Here is a 22,406-nt window from a genome sequence, read left to right on the forward strand (position 1 = left end):
TAGTTATAAACCTTCCCGGGACCTATGAGAAGCTACCCTGTAAAGGAGAACCCGATCGGTTCAGCGGTTAGCGAGATCCTTCGCTACAAACAGACTGACAAACAGACAGACAGACAAACAAACAGACATCGTTCTACTTTGTATTATAGATTATATTATTACTAGCGGCTTCGCCCCTAGCCTCTAGGGGCTTTGCCCCAAGAGGTTTAATCAAACCATAATTTCGTATTTTAGATTTAAAAGAAAAGTTAAAAAAAAATTTTTTTAGGGGGGGAGAAATTTTTTTTTGGGGGGGGGGTAGTCGACCCCACTATTTAAATTTTAGTTTTAAAAAGAAATTTTTTTTTTCTTTGGGGGGGGGGTGTTTTTCATTTTTGGGGGGGTTGGGGGTGTCCCACCTCCCCAAGAAAATAGCTTAAAACTATCACAGGACCAGTAGGTATAATCCCTGAAAAGTAGAGCCCAATCGGTTCAGCGGTTACTGAGATCTTAAGCTTCAGACGGACAGACAGACGGACAGACAGACATCGTTCTACTTTGTATTATAGATTAGTATTTGTATACTAGTCATAATGAGCAAAAATCTTATGATCGCCAAAAGGTACTACTTTCTAAGTCTTTTTTTTGATATTTTTTAATGTCTATCTAAGGCTGAGGAATAGACTATAAAAGTTGGAAAGATTTTTAATCAATATAATAGATTTGAAATCTGCATAAAATTTTAATGATTTTCTATAAAATTCGTTTTTTATATAATTCTTTATTTAAAGGCGCAAATACGATTTAAGTTAATAAATTTTGACCAATAGGATAGCTGGATTGGAAACTACCTACGCTCTAATTGGTTGAATGATGTACGGCACTTAAGCTTTTCCAATCAGAGCGCAGATAGTTTTCAATCCACCAATCACAGATCTTAAAATTATTTAACTTAATTTGTATTTGCGCCTTTAAATAAAGAATTATATAAAAAACGAATTTTATAAAAAATCCTTAAAATTTTATGCAGATTTCAAATCTATTATATTGATTAAAAATCTTTCCAACTTTTATAGTCTACTGAGGAAACCCTAATTCCTAGGCTAGTTTATAAAATTTTATAAGATTTGGCATAATTCAATTTTTAAACCGTTCGTTATGTCAATGCAATGATATGTCAGTTATTAACACTGTCGTATTTCCATATGGCTTTTATACTGTAGCTGTATATAGTGCCCTGTCAAAATGGAGATAGATGTCACTGCTTTTGACCTACATATTTTATTGACGTCAGGCAATACCCTATACCCCATCTCTTTTTTAGGGGATTTCTATTCCCCTTCCCTTTCTCTTTACCTCTACAATGACGCCAATAGAATAGGTAGGCCAAAAAGCGGTGACATCTATCCCACATTTCTTAGGACACTAAACTTAGCTACTTTTATAGTAACCCAAGAAATTGGTTGGAAAAAAAGTATGTCGTTATCATGTCAGCGACGACCACTTTTTATCACGACCCAAAGTCGTCATTAACAAATTACAATTTGATAAATTTTGTTTTTGTTTTAGCTTGAACTTTCATCTAATTCAGATTTTAGAAAGAAATCTATGAATACGACTTTTATATTTGAGTTCTAATTTTTTTTTCTCAATGCTTTAAGTAGCGGCCCTCTAGGTGCCTCTAGGGGCACATGAGAGAAGGAAGGAGGGGGTTGACCCTCCACTTTTTATTCAAAAAGAAAATATTTGGAGATATTTTTTTTCTATAGGCGAATTATCTTGGAAGTGTAACTCCCCAAGAGAAAGCATCCCCGAGAAAAATGCCCCTAAGATTTTTTTAACTTTAATAATAAAATTCAATGTGGTGGGCCAACACCCCCTCCTTACCTCTAATGCCCCTGGAGGCATCTAGGGGCGTAACCGCTTTCAGAGTATAAAGATGCGTGGAAAATTTTTCTAGAGGCTAGTGGCGAAGATAACTGTATAATGGATGATTGTTTAATCTAATTGAACGAATCGGCCTAAAAAAATGTCAATAGTACACTAAAAATCTAATACCCATACCGTACATATGAAAACAAGGATGACAACATCCATAAAAGCGAAGCTCTACAAATTATAATAAGGTTAATTAAAGAATGATTTTAGAAAATACAAGGATGACAACATCCATAAAAGCGAAGCACTGAAATGGAAGGACAAACGGAAATTAAAGCTTGTATCGTGTCTAAACTGAATTATAAGAATATAAAATTTTATGTAAAAGAGTCGAAGCAAAATTTTAAGTAAATTTGTTGAAAAACGGCTTCATACATGATACTGTTTATGGACATACTTACATTTTTATGACTTGATTATAGAGTTGCTTCACTTATGATATTGTACTTTGTTGTCCCAGGAATCAGTATACCAAAATCAGATCAATCGGATAATTAGATCACATAAAAGTTTGTTGTTAAAAAAGTAAAAAAATCAACATGTTTAAAATGGACGTACGGACAATCTGGTAGTGATCATAGAGTGGCTACGTTTTCTAAATCGTACCTAACTACTATAGGAATCACCATGCAAAGTTTGAAATCAATAGGACAATTCTAACATGCCTAAATAACGAAAAAAGCTATCCGTTACGGACGGACGTACGGATTGATGGACGGACGGACCGACCCTAATTATAGAAAGTTTCGCTTTTAAAAAATACACCTTGAAAAAATTATGCCTTATTGTCCTAGGAAAACCTTAAGTAGCTAAAAATATCATGAATGGACAAACGATCACAATGTTTATAAAGCAGATGTTTAGTGGCCATCCGAAAAGAGTTGGATTAAAAATAATATATAGAACAGAATGATATGTAATATATATATTTATGTTAGATTTCTAAATAATGTAACATTACCTAGAGACCAACGGACCAAATAAGTCGTGTACTGGAAACTTATGGATATGATAAATCAGAGGTGGATTCTTAAAAAAAAGTGCCCCACTAATCGCTTATTGGGGCAAAATTGTTTTCGTGAAAAATCCTCCAAAATCACATAAAAAATATACAAAAATTAAATAAAATCGTATGTTAATAACCCTTCTATGATTTTGTTTAATTTTTGTAGATTTTTAATGTGATTTTGGTGGATTTTTCACGAAAACAATTTTGCCCCACTAATCGCTTTTTTTAAGAATCCACCTCAGATGTCTTCAATAGTAATTGATATATTTAGGTTTCCACTGATCGTTTCAGACAGACGTATCTTTGAAAGTTTGAAATAATAGGGAAGCTACGATTTTTACCTCGTACGGGCGGGATTGCAGTCAAGGACCTTATCGACTTGATGTACTGTCCAGGTCCTGGTCCAGCAATCCAGGAGAACTAGGGATGACTGTTACACACCCTTCTCTGTCCAAACACCCAAGGATATTAGGTTAAGTAACAGACAACCAACTCTCTGTGATGCACGACCTTTGTCTGAGAAGTCCCAACTGTGCATGGTAACGAGTTGCGCCTGTTTTGGGCCAAGGCATTCCCCCTACTCTAACTATTTATGTCGCGCATCTGACATAGCAGCAGTAGGAACCATTTTTAACGTCTTTAGTTATGACGCGGTGCTGGTCCGAGATTCGAACCTATCACCTTCCCGACGACGAGCGGATGCGCTACGTGTTGAGCCACGGTCGCGGGTTAAGCTACGATACTTTAATCAAAGTCTCTAGATCAATTCTTAAAAATAGAAATTTAGTTTAATAAAAAGAAACATAAATGTAAAGAAGCTTTGCTATTGAAAATAAAATAAAAATACTGTCTGGAAATATTTTCCCAAGAGTTCAGGTCAAAAAGTATCCTTTAGGGTCATATAGAAAATTAGTACTTTTCCAGTATGGCTTTTAATCCGACTAATGACCAGAAACGGTTCTCAGCAATACTGAAAAATTAGGTATAGTATATTATAGACAATCTTCTATAAAATAATAAAAATCATAAAATTCATACCAGTTTAGTTTACCCAGGCCTTCGCAGTTTGGGGGACAACAAAACTCGAATTATTCTTTTATTTCACTACCCGCGGAAATCTGTTTGAAATGATTGTTATGTATTCCAAAAATCAGATGAATAGGATAAAGATATCATATAAAAAAATGTTGTTAAAAACATCATGTTTTAAAGGGACGTACTGACTTTCTGGTAACGATTATAGAATGCTACGCTTTCCAAATCGTACCTAACTGTTACAGGAATCACCATGCAAAGTTTGAAGTCTAGTCGAAGGGAAATAATAATATACTTAAATCAACCTTACAAGCCAACTCCCAAGACAGACAATGCTTCTTGCAAGTCTTTCTATTTGTCCGCTAAGATCTCATAAACAGACGATCGTTCCACAATTTCCAGAAAAGTTGCATATTAGGATAGGGCAGGTTTTAGCATATTTTGGGGAAAGAAGTAGTAAGTCAACACCCTTTGGAGATATGAGATTTTGAACCCTCTCCCCCCCCCCCCCCAGAAAAAAAATACTATAGTAACAAATGTGGGTGGGGTAGTTCCTAAAAAAACTTAACTCCTAAATGATAGACAGTCAGTTACAACAGAGAGAAAGTGAGAGACAGAATAAGATGGATAAAGAGAGAGATAGAGAGAGATAGATAGAGAGAGAGAGAGAGAGAGAGAGAGAGAGAGAGAGAGAGAGAGAGAGAGAGAGAGAGAGAGAGAGAGAGAGAGAGAGAGAGAGAAGGACAGACAGACACAGAAGGAGAGAGAGTGAGAGAGAGAATGAAAGGAGTAAAATAATAATCAGCTGATATTTCCGTGACGTCATCAACAACGGAGAAATCCGGAGTACACAGACATTCACATACAGACACACCCACACACACACACACACACACAGACTGAAAATATAGTGTAGAACTACTTATACTTCATATAAAACAGGAAATTTAAATTAGTCAAAAAAATAATTTGTTCCTTATTAAACAATCATTTGATAAATAGCCTAAATCTTACTAAGATTTAGATTAAACTTAATAGCCTGAATCTATCTTGGGACCTTTGAGAAGCTTCCCTTTAAAATAAGATAAATTATTAGATGCAGAAGTGAGGGTAATCATAATGTAAAAACAATTTAAATTGTTTATGTCTACGGGCCAAGGCCTTTCCCATTTTTATATCATTTAAGTAAATTTTTATCATAAACCCTTTTTTTTCATTTGAAATTATAATTACTAAAGATGCCGGAAGGATTTTGTTTTGAAGGATCACAGTTTTTACAGGGATGAAGGGAGGGGACATTAGATACTTTTATTTAATTTTGATGGGTTGTTCAAAATAAGTAGTGTTCAATAATTTTGACCAATAATTCAAGGAAGTGTTATTTTTTTCATCATCATTGGCGATGTACATATACTAATTTGTCATTCATTGTCTCATACCCTAAGATTTATGAGTTTTCTTTCAATATTGTCGCTGCGCTAACGGTAAACATTAATATCCTTGTTCAAGTAAAATCTTTTTGCTGCTTTCTAAAATAACTTAAACTTAGGCCCTAAGAGGCAAGGTGATGGGGGTGTTGGGATGGATGGGTGAGAGAAAAGGGAAAATGAAAGGGGGAAAAAGGGAGGAGAGAAAAGTTGGACTTACAAACAGAAAGAAGCAAAATACTGTTGAAAAGTAGGAGAATTTAGTGTTATGAGACTTACTAGTCACTACTCCATTATAATAGTGATGTATTTCAAACTTTATTTAGAGTAAAATCTCTCTTATTTACTATCCTCAAGATATCTATCTATCCTAAATGTCTCTCTCTCTCTGAATAATGAATAGAATGAAGGTAGAAAACGTGTAAATTAAGTAATAAAGAATTATATTTTTTGGTGAACAATGAATTTTCAAGTGTATTATTTTAATCAAAGTTATGCAAAGTGAAATTTTAATAAAAATGTTCAGTATTTTCGTCATTAAAGGTAATTAATTAGTTATTTTTTTTAAGCGAAGCTATTCTAGACAAGGGCCTGTACGTCAAACGTCAATAATATTAATTATTTCTAATTTTTATGATAACTAATTGTCTGATCGTTATGAAACTTGGCATACCTGATTATGTTATCATTTCTGAAATTTTAAGTAGCAAAGCAGCTCTATAGGTAGATCCTCAAAGTCTGTACGTTCCGTTTTTGGATCACAGCAAAATTTTGATGTTGTCATCCTTGTTCTCAAAATATTGCATCATTGTTTATTATGAATTTTAGCTTATTATTGAAACAGTATGTGTTTAACATACTTTTTAGGGCTTTCATACAAAATGCGTGCTGATTCCCCCACCCCTTTCTTATATTTGAATTGAAATTAAAGTAAATTGTTAAATTCTTGCCTATGCCTAATTCCTGCAGTTGGCCCAAACCTTGTGGAACCTATCAGTGATCAAGAAGGTACTTTGTGGGAAAGCGCCTACTTTTGTAAGCGAAGCTTTTCTATAAGTTTTCACTGTACGTCATACACTATTAATTGTGTAAGCAGAAGCAGTCAAATCTGTCAATACGACTGTACATCACAAAAAAAACTTTAAATCCTTTTAAGCCCATTTTTCTTTCAAATGTTTTGCTTAAGTTTAAATTTCTTTTCACGACTGATAGCCTTTTTGTCTTATAGAGTTGCTATGCTGAGGTGGATTCTTTTTTTAAAAAATTGGATCGCTGAATCGGCTATGGTCGTCAAATCACGAAATTTTATTTTGTACAAATTTAACTATAAAAAAAGAAAAGCGTTCCAAAATCGTAGAAGGGTTATTAACATAAGATTTTGTTTAATTTTTATAGAATTTATATATGATTTAGAGGATATTTTACAAGAATGATTTTGGTGTTCTTTTGACAATAGCCGATTCAGCGATCTAAATTGTTTTTAAGAATTCACCTCTGACAAAACATTAACCTTTCAAAGACAAAAGTTTAAAGTTTAAAGAGTCACTCAACCTTTCATTTTACAATGACAATGAATTTTGACGCATAGAAACAAAATTGTAGGAAAAATTTTTCAGGAAGGGAAGGGACATTGGACTATAAATTACACAAGTACCCAAAGTTTATAAGCACGTTTTCTTATTCGTTGCTAAAAAGTTGAATAAGTAGCAAGCATATAGATCATGATCTTTTCACATGAAATATTACGTGGAAATTACACAAAAATTAATGTCTTTCATTTTTCTAACCCCGTGTGTAATCTTCTTTTTAAAATAATACAATGTTTAACTTAAAAATTCACAATAAAAAATTAACATTTTTTATTCTCTGTAAGAAAAGTTTTAGACTTTTTACTCAGGATAAATATGCATTTTAAACAATTTTTCTTTCCTATTCTTGAAAAAAAGTGCGTACTTTTTAAAACAAGGATAAAAAAATAAAAATGCAAAGCTCATAATCTAATTTTTCTTTCACAAAAGTGTATAATATTTAGATATTTGGACCATGGAAAGAAAACGAAGTAGCGGGTTTCGTCGTATTTTCATAGTAACTTTTATCATACTTCTGGCTCCTGCGGGGAGTTCTAATCCTTTGGGGTCAATTGCCTGACAATGCGGTTCAATCATTATACCTAACCTAAAATGATTTATTAAAAGCACTGTGAAAACGACGAACCCCGCTACTTCGTTTTCTTTCCATGATCCAGATATTTTGTCCCCCCCCCCCCATACAAAAAAAAGAATATTTTCTTACATATTTTAACCAAATATAAACTTATCCTAATAATTGCAAAATAGAGTGATATAGAGTATATGAAGAACAAACATAAAATCGAGGCACAGAAACGATAGGACGAACGGACATTAACAGTGTCAGAACTGAATAATCAGAATATAAATGTATGAGAGTCGAAGGCAAATTATAAGTAAATTTGTTGAAAGACTGCTTAATACAGAATAATGTTTATAGATATTAGACATACTTACATATTTTTAGGACTATAGAGTTGCTTCGCTTCTAATATTTTACTTTGTTGCAACGCTTTTTAAATCGAACCTAACTACTACAGGACTCACCATGCAAAGTTTGAAATCGATAGGACAATTCTAACATGCCTAAATTTACGAAAAAAGCTATCCGTTCCGGACGGACGGACTGACCGACCCTAATTATAGATTCAAGCTTCGCTTTTAAAAACAATCCTATGCACAAATTTTAATTTTTGCTTCATAGAATATAAATTTAATAGTTAACTCTATGAATTTTAAAATATGAAATGCGGTTATGAAAAATAACAAATTATGAAGTTAAATAAATCATACATTATATTAAATTACATGTTGTTAAATACAAAAATAATTACAGCATCTATAAAAGTACAAATTAACGATGTTTTGGGATCAACTGAAAATTGATTACCCATTTGTTCCCTAATTTCCGAAGTTGTACCACAGATATCCCAACTATTGCAAAAGCTATTTTCAGCTACTCCGGTCAAAGAGAAAAGTGATATAATGTATAAACGATTTATACTTTATACTTTTTTTTCTCCAAATTTTTTCTTCAAAGTTTGAAGCTTTTTTAGCAAGTAGTAAGTAAATATTGAGACAGGATTTGGGTGATACGTACAAAATCGGAAACTAAGATTTAGCTGACCTGTTTTGGGAATGGTAAATAGTTTCGGCTCTAAACCTGACCCAAATATGGCAATCTCTATTTTTATTGCTAGCGGATTCGCCCCTAGCCTCTAGGGGCTTTGACCTAAGAGATGATAAAAAAAAGGTTAAGGTGAAATTCGTAAAAAAAAAAGGAACAAGGAAATTTCCTGCAAAAAAAAAGGACCAAGGATATCTCCTACAAAAAAAAAAAAATGGGGGGGATTTTTTTGTTTTTTTGGGGGTTGGGGGTGTCCCACCCCCCAAGAAAATAGCCTAAAACCACTACAGGACCAGTAGGTATATTCCCTGAAGAGTAGAATCCGATCGGTTCAGTGGTTACCGAGATCTTAAGGGACAGACAGACATCATTCTACTTTGTATTATAGTTTACTTATTTATTGGTACAGGGTAGGTTGGAATGACAGTCTGTAACGCTATGGGGTAAAAATATGATTTTCTTGGCTGCTATTGAAGATGGACACCTATAATTTTTAGGGAATATTTCTATGATATAGGCCCATCTACTCTATACATTTTTTTCTGTCTGTCTGTCAGCTATGCCTTATCATTTACAGGTTTTTACTTTGATTTACTTTGAGTTTTTGCATATTCATTATCGTTTCTCCGTTTGTGGATTCCATTATTTGTTGTGCTTCGCTGAATGTTGTTGTCCTTGTTTTGTATTTATGAATAGTTTGTATAGTACATAAAAATAATGCTATGTACATTCCCAATGATGATAAAGCCGTTTTCGAGTTTTTATATGACATACTTACACATATAAGCTTTCTTAAGATTGTAGTTGGTTGAATAATACTTTAAAATATTTCGAAAAGGATAATCAGTAAAAAAATTATAGTCAAACTTTGTTATTTTTTTTTTGAAGTGAATTAAATCCTTTTGTATAGACCCTATCTTATTTGAATTATTTCAAGAAAGAAAAATAATTCGTTATTTTATTAATTTTAATTCTGTCCCAAATCTTTATTTTTGATTTATTTTAATTGTTATCTATACTAAAGAGATTATTTATTGTTAGTTTGACTGAAGTAAAGTGTTTAATTTTAAATTTTAGTTTCTTTTTCGATTGTTGGATATTTGTCGCATTACATGAGTGCCTAAGACTATCAAGTGCCCCTAGAGGCTTCTAGTAATATCTATGTATTACCTGATCAAATTCCTGTATACTAGGTTTGTAATCGATAGGACAGCTTTTCATTATGCCGTTAATTGTAGATAAGCTTTGCTTTTAAAACACTAGCGGCATCGCCACTAGCCTCTAGGGGCTTTGCCCTATTAGGTAATTTATTCTAAATTGCTTTGCCCCAAGAGGTAATTAAAATAAAAATATACAAAAATTGGAGCTGCCCCAGTATCAATTTCAAAATTTTCGGGGGGAAAAAATTGCAGTTGCCCCAGTATCAATTTCAAAATTTTCGGGAAAAAAATTGGATGTGCCCCAGTATCAAATTCACAATTTAAAAAACAATGGGGGGGGATTTTTTGTTTTTTGGGGGGGTTAGGGGTGTCCCACCCCCCAAGAAAATAGCTTAAAACTACCACAGGACCAATAGGTGTATACCCTGAAGAGTAGAATCCGATCGGTTCAGCGGTTACCAAGATCTTAAGGGACAGACGGACAGACATCAAGCTACTTTGTATTATAGATGGTGATATACAAGAAAAGTTGCACTACATCTTAGTAGAAAAACCTGTAACTAGCCCAATCGGTTTAGCGGTTGCAGATACATTAAGCTTCAAACAGGCAAATGGACAAACAGCCATCTTTCTACTTTTATCAAAGATTTAAGAAAAATCATTCTCAAAACAAGTAATATTATTTTACAAGCTTTTGGTTTAAAAATTAATGAAGCATTTTATTTTTATTATCTATTCTTAAAGATTTTAAATCATCTTTCGAGTATTTTAATCCTATTAATTTAAAAAATGTAAAAGTTAATGACGAATACGGCAAATTAGAAGAAAAATATACTTATTTTTAAATATACGTTTTTAAAAAAAAATATTGTTTAATAGTTATTTCTCGCATCGTATTATAAACGGCTTTCCGCGGATATAGAATGTACAAGAACCGGTTCCTATCCACCGGATTCGAATGAATACGAGAAAAGCTTTTAATTATTTGGGGTCTTAGGGGAGGGCTGAATAGTAATACTCCCTACAAATATTTATAAACATTTCCTGAGAAGCTTCACTGTAAAGGTGAAACATATCAGTCTAGCGGTTATGGAGATACTTTACTACATTCAGACAGGCACATACAGAGCTGGATCTTTAAATGTGTAGCCATTGCCGTAGCTGTATCCGTGGCCGTAGTCGTGGCCGTAGTTGTAGTCGTAGCCCTAGCCGTAGCCGTCGCCACTGCCAGTGCTGACAATAAAACATGGATTTTTAAATGTTTGAAGTTTTTACGTATTATTATTATTATTATTATTTTCATATTTTTACCGAAAATTCAAAAAGTGGTTGTGATTTAAAGATCGCACATAGCCGTAGCCACGCGTAGCCAATTTGATTTAAAGATCGCTATTATGTTAGTGGCTGTACCTCTGGCAGCGGCAACGGCAACGGCTACACATTTAAAGATCCAGCTCAGAAAGATTATTTTAAAGTTTTAAACTTTTAGTTATATGGTTATAAAATTTTCTACTTATAGAAATGAAGTGTAAAAAATTAAACTATGCAAAAACTCTATTAGTTATTTCGCCCATAGCCTCGAGGGGAGGGAGAAGGAGGTCAGGAAAATATCCAAAAAACGGCACAAGCTTCCCTCAAAGTTACTCTCAATGGGATCAGCATTCTCCGATATCTCAAGTTTCAGACAAAAAAACGTCTCTTTTAAGATTTAAAATGCTAAGACATATCTTATTTTATACATCTTAATTAGAACTAATGATCAATTTAGTAGTGAAACAATTTTATTCCATAAATAAATGAGAAAAAAGTAAGTTGTGTTTAAAGCTATAATACTTTTTATTATAGTTTAAAATCTAAGATTAATCAACCGTATCTGTGATACTAATAAATTTGTTATAGGCCGTAAAAATGTTTAGAATTTTGATTATTTAGAATTATTGTGTGGCCAGGCACATTTCAAACAACCTGATTTTTTTAGTAGCGAAGCTACTCTATAATTCGAAATGTCTGTCCGTCCGCCTGTCCGTCTGAGACAGAATAGGGGAAACGTGTTTTTCTCATCTCCTGTTTAAGATAGAAGGCTAAAATTTCTTGTCAACATTCCCATTAATATGGAGCATAATTAAGTATAAAACATGGTTGCCAGTTTGACTCCTTTTCAGCAGGTTTTAGGTTATTTTTCTCCATATCTTTGGTGTTTTCAGTTATAGATATCAAAATTGAATTTCTCGTCGATTAAAGAAAACAACCATGACGGTCAGACTGTCTTTTTGCATGTTTTAGGCTATTTTTATATTTTTCTCCATATCTTTAGTGTTTATGGTCCGATTTTCATAACTTTTTCATAAATAATTTTTCCTGTTGTTATGAGCATCTTTTATGTCGTCATCATACAAAAAAACAAGGTTTCGTGTTTATTTTCTCCGATAAATCTATTCTTGATTTTTTAAAATCTACTTGTACACATTCCTATCCACGATTTTTTGTGCTTCGCTACTTATGGATGTTGTCATCCTTGTTCTTTTATTATCAAATACACATGTATTGTACTATGGGGCAAACAACAACAACAAAATTATTTTATTCTTTACAGCCCTATTTTAATGTTAGTTTTAGGCAGCAATCATAGACACAATAAAATATAGTAGCAGGATTGCTGTCTGTCTGCATGTCTTTCTTGTTGTATGTATGATTGCTAAAATCTCATAAACGGATGGGATATATTTATTTTTTAATTCTAAATTTAAATACTGCTATTTTAGTGTTTTTCTTATTGTACAGAACATTTGCTGTTAGGGGGATTCTTGAATATGATAAAAATTCTGAAAAGGTTGTGCTTTGAAAGCTATTTATGTAGATACAGGTTTAGAAAATTTTTGAGTTATGTTTTTTCATGGTTTCTTTATTTTAAAATCATCACACTATTTCTTTTTCCTTTCCATCAAACTCATTAACTTTATAAGTTTTCTTTTATCTTTATTTAAAATTTTATTAATTTTTTTTCCTTGAGCAAGTAGCAACCATTAATGTACAAGTTTATCCTGATTATGATTTTTATTGAATTTTGATTAATTAGTTCATTAAGTTGAGTGTCCAAAGGTTTTAATCACTAATGGTAATCTACAGGAGAGTTGATTTTGAAAATACGTCAATTTATCAGCCATTATCTTATTCCTTTAGATCCCTGCATAATTGCAGCTAAAATGAACCAATCACATTTCAAAATACATCCAATAATATGCTGGCAATTTACCTGGAGACACCTCATTGGTTCATAATATTAATGAATTCAGAAATTTAAAGTTTTGCCATCCCTCCGTGTCTGTCCATGTACTTTTTCAAATTTTAAGAATTTAAATGAAAGAAAATGTTAAGGTAAATACTTTGGGTGTTCAAACAATGTAATAAACTTTAAAGTTTAGATGTGAATTAAACAAAACACCTTATTAAGACTTTTAGTTTCTTTTGTAAACTTTTAAACTGTCAATAATCTAATAATGTACTAGATGACAACTAAAATGCAAGGATACTCTGCAACAGACACAAACTCTAAAATTTTAATCATTTTAATTTTAGAGGGCATCAACAAACATACTAAGATTACAAGTCGATCATCTAATTTCAATTTTAATTTTTTTTTTAAAGAAATTTTTGGGAGAATTTTCTATTGGGAATTTCGCTAGAAAATAGTTATAACACTACCTATGAAAAGATTAAATGTAAAGGATAACCATTTCAGTGGTTAGCAGGATCATTTGGCACACACACATATAGACAAAGAAATATCCTTTTTCTTTTGTGTAAGATTGCAAATGTTTTTTTCTAATAATTTAAAACTTTAACCTTTGATTCTTATTAGACATTGTTGTTTTATAAGAATGTTGCTTAGATGAATGAATACCTTTAATACAATCAATTTATTTTCAGTTATTTTAGATAAAAGTACAAACTTTTAGGACAATGCACAGTTGGGTCAATAAAAAGATTTTAGGGTTTAATTATTAACAGAGCTATTTTTGACTTTATATGACATATCAAGATTTAAAGTTAATGAATTTTAAATAACTTAGACTTGAAGCTTTTTATAATAATAATTTTAAAGGTTCATAATTCTTATTTGTTGACAAAGCCCCATCTGTCCTACTTTTGATTCCTGTGACGTCATAAAAATGAGGGATTATCCATCTCTTTTTTTATGGTTTTTTGTCCCATTTCTCCTCTCATTTCCCTCATTTGTATGACGTCACGGGAAGCAAAAGTAGGACAGATTTGGCTTCGTCATATTTTTTTTTAATTAGTCTCTTATCAATATTTCTGGGAGAAATGGGAGAGATACCCAAACTATTACTGGTGGTTATAATATTCTATGCTTAACCCACGGTCGGTAGGCTACCAAAGTTGTTTTAAATTGGATAAAAAAATTGGATACTTTTATAAAGTTTTGAATGGCTGGTTTAAATCTATTGGTGTACAAACTTTTCATTCAATAGATTAATCTACAGAAGGAGTTGGGATTAATAAGTGTTTTCCCTTAATTAAGATACCTGAGCTGGATCTTTAAATCATTTTAATGGTGCGCCAAATCGGGGTGCGCCGAATTTCAGCCAATCACAGCGCGGCATTTCGTAAAATGCTGTACTCTCATTGGTGGAAAGTTGGCTTACCCCGATTTGGCGCACCATTGAAATGATTTAAAGATCCAGCTCTGATTAAACCAAAAATCATACTCAACCAGGCGGCCGACAGCAAAACTTATATTTTTTAGTTTAGCTTTACTGTGCATTGATTCATTCAATTGATGCTAGATTTTGAATTCTTTTTAATTTGTCGAAAATGGAAAATTATAATCTCTTAAAATTTTTGTCCAAAATTGCGCAAAAAAATCAATTTTAACATGTAATTGTACAGAACATGAATTATTTAGATTGAAATCGGTACAGCCTATGATTATAAGAAGTTAACATTTTCTAAGTACAAATATACACTGTCAATTATAGAATAATGTATAATTGCTATAAATTCTTTAAATTGTATACAGTTTTCTTATTTAAATCAGCTCTTAGTGAATGAAAGACAACTTTGTTTTATTTTTATGGGGGATTGTAAAAATTAAATTTGGCAATCTAAGGACGCTTGTTTGACCTTTGAGTACATATATTAATTTTCTATGGGGGTGGAAACAAAAAGTGGGTGTATCCTACATTCATTTATTTGTTTTAAGGTGGTAACAAAGAAAGTATAAGGGGTGTCGCTTACCCTAGAACCTATTAGGTTCTCCATTTTTGGGTAGCTTCAAATTGTTCTTTTGATAGTTTTAGTCTTTACATTTTGGGATGGTTTAAATTTTTTCCGGCCCCTTTAAGAACCTATTGATGCCAGGGGAGAAGCAACTAATCTTTATATAGAAATGATGTCTGTAAGTATGTCTGTCTGTGTCGTCTGTTTGCATTGAAGGATATTGCTAACCGCTGTATGGTTATAGTTCTTCTTTACAATGTTGCTTCTCATAATATTAAATAATAATAAATAACATTAAAAATGGAGAGTCGAGTTTCAACCCTTCCCTTCCCTTAACCACCTCGAGTGCCCCTAGAGGCATATAGAGACTAAACTATAAATTGTTACCAAGGATTAAAAACTGTTTTTTATGTATAATTAGTAAAAAATCTTGAGATAAACAAAAATTATTTCTATTGTTTCTTGATAGATCTGTTACTATCAGTTAAAAAACTGTACATAAGTTGTAGTAGAATGCAGGGATCTAAAGGGGTAAGACGTTGGACGACTAATTTTTGTACATAATTCATTAAAAGTCCCCAAAGTTGTTAAAACTTTTCTGGACTTGTGTAATAAACAGCCCTTTTTTCCCCCACTCTTTCTCTCTCTTTGAAGGATGGCTTCGTGTTTTTGTCTGTCTAACATAAAAAATTAACTTACAAGAAAACTTTGTATGGGTCACAGGAAGATTTTTAAACTATTTTAGCGGAGGGAGCCTACAACTTGAAAGAGGAATAGCCACTGAAAAAAGGACCCATTAAAAAAAATCAAAATGGAAGTATTCCCCCACTCCTCTATTATAAATTAGAATAATAGATTGAAACGATTGTATTGGTTAATGTGAGACGTCTACTTATAAAATTTATGAATAAATGGCATTGAAGATAACAACTGCCTATATTTATTCAAAATTTGACCTAAAATTAAAACAAATCGGAAATTTCGGAGGTATTTACTATTAAATCTATTTCATGAAAAACATGTTTTTAAGAAATTAATAATATTTAAGTAAAACTACAAATGAATAAAAAATTTTTTTTGTTTATTATTTATAAAAAGTAAAGCTATTCTATATTAAGGACTAGCTGATACGCCCTTAAGATGTTGGGGGGGATATGTCACCCCCCCCCCCCCTCCTCACCCTCCCGACAATTTTAATTATAGTTTTAAAAAGAAAAGAAAGATTTGATGGTCATTATTTTCTAGGGGTGATTACTCTTTAGGGGGTGGTCGTACCTTCCCCCAAAATATTTATAAACCTTTCCAAGACCTACGAGAAGCTACAATGGTTCAGCGGTTAGCTTTTAAAGCGTATCAACTAATTATTACGTCGACTTTGTATATTATACAGATTGATAGAATTGCAATACTGACTTGATTTTCAAAATTGTGATTCTTATGACAATAAGGCACAATTTAATTTGAAAGACAGATTTACATTGAATTTATGGTTAAACTTTTGTTTCTATGATCAAATGCCATCATTCTATGCTTGTATTTTTTGTTTTAAGCTTCGTGTTTGTATATGTTGTCATCCTTGTTTATTTCTAATCTATTTTGTATTATTATTTGTAAATATATAATGAATAAAAAGATAAATGAATCCCTAAAGAATTTTTATAATGTTTATACGGAACTATTATTGAGAGTTTATATTTAGCTAAACTTAGAGACGCTTATTGACATTTAATCTTATAAGTTATGTCGACACTATGAGTTTTGATAAATGTGGTCCAAATGACCTAAAATAGTCCAAAAAAATAAAGTATTATATTTACATACTAGCGGCTACGCCCCCTTGAGGCCTCTAGGGGCACTTGAGGAGAGAGTCGAATTTAATAACCCAATTTCTTATTTTGGATTTTTTTTAAAAAGTAAAAAAAAAATTTTATGGGGTGAAAAAATAAAAAAATTTGGGAGGGGGTGTGCGGGTGAAAATAGTTATAAACCTTCCCTGTACCTATGAGAAGCTACCCTGTTAAGGAGAACCCGATCGGTTCAGCGGTTAGCGAGATCCTTCGGTACAGACACACAGACAGACACATAGACAAACAAACATCCTGTTACTTTAGTATAAGGATGTATTTATTACAAATAAAGGAGACAATGGACTAATTATCATATTAGTACCCAAAGTTTTTAAACATACTATCTAATTTTATTGCCTAATAACTTTGGGTACTTGATTTTGATTGGTTGCTTGAAACAGGCTGTAATTAAAACTCTCAACCAATAATTGTAATCTACAGAAGGGATAATTTTTTCATGAATGAAAATATACATAAATGGAATAGTAGCTTCCGCAATGTTGTGTAAAGTTGTGAGTAAGATTCCAGTCAAATTCGCTTATTAGGTCTAACTTTTTTAAAATGTGCGTTTAATTATGCTATGCCTTTGATCAACATTAAGGACAGTTAGACTTAGTAAGCGCATTTGACTGGAATCATACTCAATATATTACGCAAAAAGTGGTGTCCAAAGTTTCATTCATAAACACGTTATTATATTCGTTGGCTAAAAACTTTTAATATTTTCATTAAATTTTGGTTGTTTGTTTCTCGTAACTAGTAACAGTAATGTCCATTGTCCAGATTTTAATCTACAGTAGTATAGGGGTAATTTTCTTTATTATCATTTGGGATGTACATCAATTCATCATCCATTGTCTCAAGGATGTAAAAGCTTATATTTTTTTTTTTGGGGGGGGGGGGAAATAAGAGGTTTTTTGGACGTCCTTTCATTGTTTTATCCCTTAAGACCTTATTAAGATTTCTTAGAAGAAAAGATATGTAGGTTTCATTTCTAATAAATTAATTATCAGAATCCATAAGAATTTCCTAATGTATCTTAAATTATTATTTAATAGTACTTTAATATATTTATTAGACAAAAAACAAGGATGACAACATCTTAATTAATCTCCAAATTAATCATTAAAGTAAAAAAAAATAGAGTTGGGAGCCCTGTGCCGACTTTCAATTCGGGATTAGAATACATCAAGGGTAAAAAAAAAACTGCAAATTGCAATTGTTATTTTTAGAGAAGCTTACATCTAAATGATTGTCAATTTAAAATTAATAGTTTTTGTAGAAAATAAATAATAAAGTTTTGTAGGTTAAGAAAATAATTTTTATGATAAAATATCCATTTTAGAGATCATATATGTACACATAGACACAAAGGGACAAATATAACTAAAAAAGACGAAATCCATGATTTTCAAAATCTTAAATTCTGATTGCCAGTAAGGTTAATCAAAAACGTTTTTCATCAGGCACAGAACCCCTTAAGCTATCTTTTTAAAAGCGAAGCTTTTCTATAATTAGGGTCGATCCGTCCGTCCTTCCGTCCGTCCGTCCTACCGTACCTCTGAGACAGATAGCTTTTTTCGTTAATTTAGGCAAGTTAGAATTATTCTATCATTTTCAAACTTTGCTTGGTGATTCCTGTAGTAGTTAGGTATGATCTAGAAAGCGTAGCAACTCTATAATCATTACCAGAATGTCCGTATGTCCATTTTAAACATGTTGATTTTTTACTTTTTTAACGACAAATTTTTATGTGATCTAATTATCCGATTGTTCTGATTTTTAGTATACTGATTCTTGGGATAACAAAGTACAATATTATAAGCAAAGCATCTCTACAATCAAGTCTAAAAAATGTAAGTATGTCCATAAACATTATCCTGTATCAAGAAGTTTTTCAATAAATTTACTCACAAGTTTGCTTTGACTCTTATACATTTATATTCTGATTATTCAGTAATAACACTATACAAGTGTTAATGTCCGTTTGTCCTACCGTTTCAGAGCTTTGCTTTTATGGATGTTGTTATCCTTGTTTTAAATAAATTTTCTTAAAAAGTTAGGGGGAATTTCTGAGTGTTTTACATTATGTATAGGAACGACTGGCAGGGTTATTTCACCCGCAGGGGTTAGTCATAAAGCAAATAGACAATTCCCCATTATTTCAATTCATAAGGGGTTCTGTAATCACTAGGCAGTTTCAGGAAATAAAGAAACAATAAACAAAGACCTTTTTTGCCTAAAATGATTGTCATGACAAAGTTCTCATATGCCGCACATCATTCTCTACTCACATTTCTGCAGCGATCAATCAATACACAATTTGATGAAAGGAATAAAGGGAAAAATTAATTCTGCGCTTGAAGGACTAAAGCTTCCTCGAATAGAGGACAAGACAATGATAATACCTATTCAAAATCTGAAATGCATCATTGTATTTCATATGATATTTATTGCACAATTACAAAACTTTGCAAAATAATTCGCAAATTATTTAACTTTAATTAGAAATTCGTTTATATAACACAATAACATTCGAACATTAAAGATGATTTGATTTGAGAAAACGCTACAGTTTTTGGCCGGTAGAAAGTTTCATAAAAAGACAAACAGCAAAATTAATCAGGAAGGAAGGGGACAATGGACTGTTAATTATACTAGTCCCGAAAGTTTTAAAAACGTTTTCTTATTCGTTGGCTTAACGACTTTGGGAACTTTCAATGAATTTTGAGGGAATTTTGTGTATTCATTGAGGCATGTACATCAATTTATCGGCCATTGTCTTATCCCTTAAGATCCCTAAATATTAATACCTATTTAATACTTTTATTGTCTCTCAGGGTTAAAACAAATGACCTTAAAGCGGTGACGATTATTAGATGAATAACCCCAATTATGATGACCAAAATTAACCTTTCTCTAGATCAAAATTATTGAAAAGTTTAGACACAGCTATACGAACCAATAAAGACTTCCACAAAGTTTTAAGATTTTAACGAATGAGACTAAGGATTCATGAAATTTTGGGGACGATAAATATTTCACCAATAAATGTGTAATAATAACATAACCTAAACTGAGGTAAACACTAACACAAATTATATTATGAATTTTATGTGATATAATAATCCGATTGATTTGATTTTTGGAGTACTGATTCCTAATACAACAAGGTACAATATTATAAGCGAAGCATCAAGTCCTAAAAATGTAAGTATGTCCTAAAACAGTATTTTGTATTTAAGAAGTTTTTCAACAAATATACGTATAATTTTGTCATAGTCAGTTCTGACACTCTACAAGAATTAATGTTGGTCTGTCCTACCGTTTAATAGCTTCGCTTTTATGGATGTTGTCATCCTTGTTTTCAATGTAAGGAATGTTACTATGCTCGCTAGGCACTTTAAGAGAAACCGGCAATCAATTTATTTCCAATTATTAACCACTCTTTAGTTGTAAGGAAAATTTTCTTTATAATTTTTCAATAAAATTATAATTATTTCCTTACAATGTAGAAATTTCAAGTTAAATTGTGTGTAATAAGATTCATTTTCTAGTAACTTTTGTTAAAAACGCAGCTACTCTTCAATAAGGGTTTGCCCATGGTTTGTCACCAGAATAAATATATCACCACTTCAAGCACTAGGTAGCAGTTGCTCTCTTTCCCTCTCTCTCTCTCTCTCTCTCTCTCTGTGCCACTTTTGAGCATTATTCTCCTTGTTAATGAATGAGTGAAACAAAACGTTACAAAAATGTTATATGATATTATCCCTTTCAAATATAAAATACAATGACACATATTTTATACACAAAAGATATAGGATTCATATTTTTTAGCAAAAAAAATTAGTATTTTTTTGGGAAATCCTTTAGATTTTTTTTGTTGGAAGTCAATGGTCCTTTTTATCCCGACTTTTAGCAGACAATTAACCCTTTTATTGCTCAACATTTGCTTGAAGGTTTTCTGCCATCGTACTTTAAAAACAAAACCTATAAATGCTTGGGACTCGGGCACTAGTACATACATCTCTAATTTCAAAGTAGAGAGATGTTTGTTCGTCTGTTTGTCCTTTGATACCTCGCAAACGGCCGGTTGGGTTGTTCTTTTTAGGGAAAATGTTCGTGTCCTGTAATGGTTTACAACTACATACATGTATATTCCTATTGGATAGGCCAACCCAAAATAATCAGATACTTTAAATTCCCTTTTAATTTTTGCTATTTAAAAATCTCCAATTTTGTATGAAAGATTTTGTAAAAGTAAGTACTTGGATAACTTGTAAATATTTGATACTCCAAATTCTTAATGAATGTTCCTTCACAAGTTTATTGTTAATAGTAAAAAAGGAATTGCAAAACAGTATTCTATACCAGACTAATATGCATCATTCTTTCTAATAATCAAATATTTGTGTGTTTTTTGGGGGGAGAGGGGGGTATAGCACAGACATTCTGACTCTTTTTCTGTGTGTAAAAGACAGAAGGCTATAATAAAGTAGAACAATTACAGACAAAAGAAAATTGGTATTTTTAGAATATCACCATCCTGGCTATCAAAGCAAAGTACACGAAGGTGGGGAAATTTATAATGACTTTAACAAATCATTAAATATGATGCAATATTAAAATATCCTATGATACAATGCTAGCAAATGCGTCCTTAGCATTTAGGGACTCTACAAAGGTTAAGAGAAGTGCAGAAAATAGGTTAAAACTATTCCAATTCTTAAATACAAAAATAGAATAGCGTAAAACCACCCAGGTATCCATGTAAAGATTCACTAAAATAGAAATTACTTCTTTATATATTAGGATGATATAAATGATAATTTGAAATATAAGTTTTTAAGCTAATTTAAGGTTCCATGTATGATCCTGCAGGACCTGATCCTCCATGTCTCGTGCAAAATTTGACCTCCTTTTGTGACCTCCATATCTTAATTTAAAAAACCTATAGACAAAGGTTTCTATCTGAATGAATTAAGGTTGAGGTAAATTGTTTAACTTCAAATTAAATATATATAAAATATGATTCAATAATTCAAACCCACAAAAAATATATGTTAATTTAATAAGTATTTAATGTTATCAAAGTTTTAGAAGCGTGTTTTTTATTCAACATAGAAATCTGAAAATATTTGTAAAAATAGTGTATAGAGCAAAATATTTTTTTGTAATTGGCGTAGAGTATGTAAAAAAAGAGCGGGGAAAAAAGAATTAAGTTTTGGAGTGCAATGCTTAGAGGAAATATCAAATTCCTCCCCCCACCTATCACTCACACACCGAGAGTAAATTTTACATAGATGGGGAGTCATTAGTTTTTTTTGTCAGGGGAGTAAGGGCCTAAATCAACATTTTGGTGTGTGAAATGTATCTAGCTACAGGGGGTCAGACACATGTTAACCAAATAAATTTTGAGTTTTGGGTTTATGTTGTACACAAGTCAGTTTAACTCTTAACAGTCGGTGAGTAGAGGGCAAGGGGGGGGGGGGGGTTGTCGTTTACCAACACCACCTATTGCAAATAGATGGCTAAAAATAATTTATATACGACAGTTGTAATATAAAATTTACATTAT

At 31.9% G+C, this 22,406-nt stretch overlaps 1 protein-coding gene across 2 annotated transcripts in view; it reads left to right on the forward strand.

Moving 5' to 3' along the window:
* The first annotated feature begins 5,650 nt into the window (after window positions 1–5,650).
* LOC145333156 (uncharacterized) overlaps window positions 5,651–22,406 on the forward strand; it is a 78,944-nt gene continuing 62,188 nt past the window's right edge. For both annotated transcript variants that reach the window (XM_080178306.1, XM_080178307.1), the window contains exon 1: window positions 5,651–5,931. The gene's annotated coding sequence lies outside the window, so the exon portion shown is untranslated. The remainder of the gene's footprint in view (window positions 5,932–22,406) is intronic.

This window comes from Acartia tonsa, chromosome 12 (assembly GCF_053477335.1).
Source record: "Acartia tonsa isolate MP-2025a chromosome 12, ASM5347733v1, whole genome shotgun sequence".
Taxonomy (NCBI): domain Eukaryota; kingdom Metazoa; phylum Arthropoda; class Copepoda; order Calanoida; family Acartiidae; genus Acartia; species Acartia tonsa.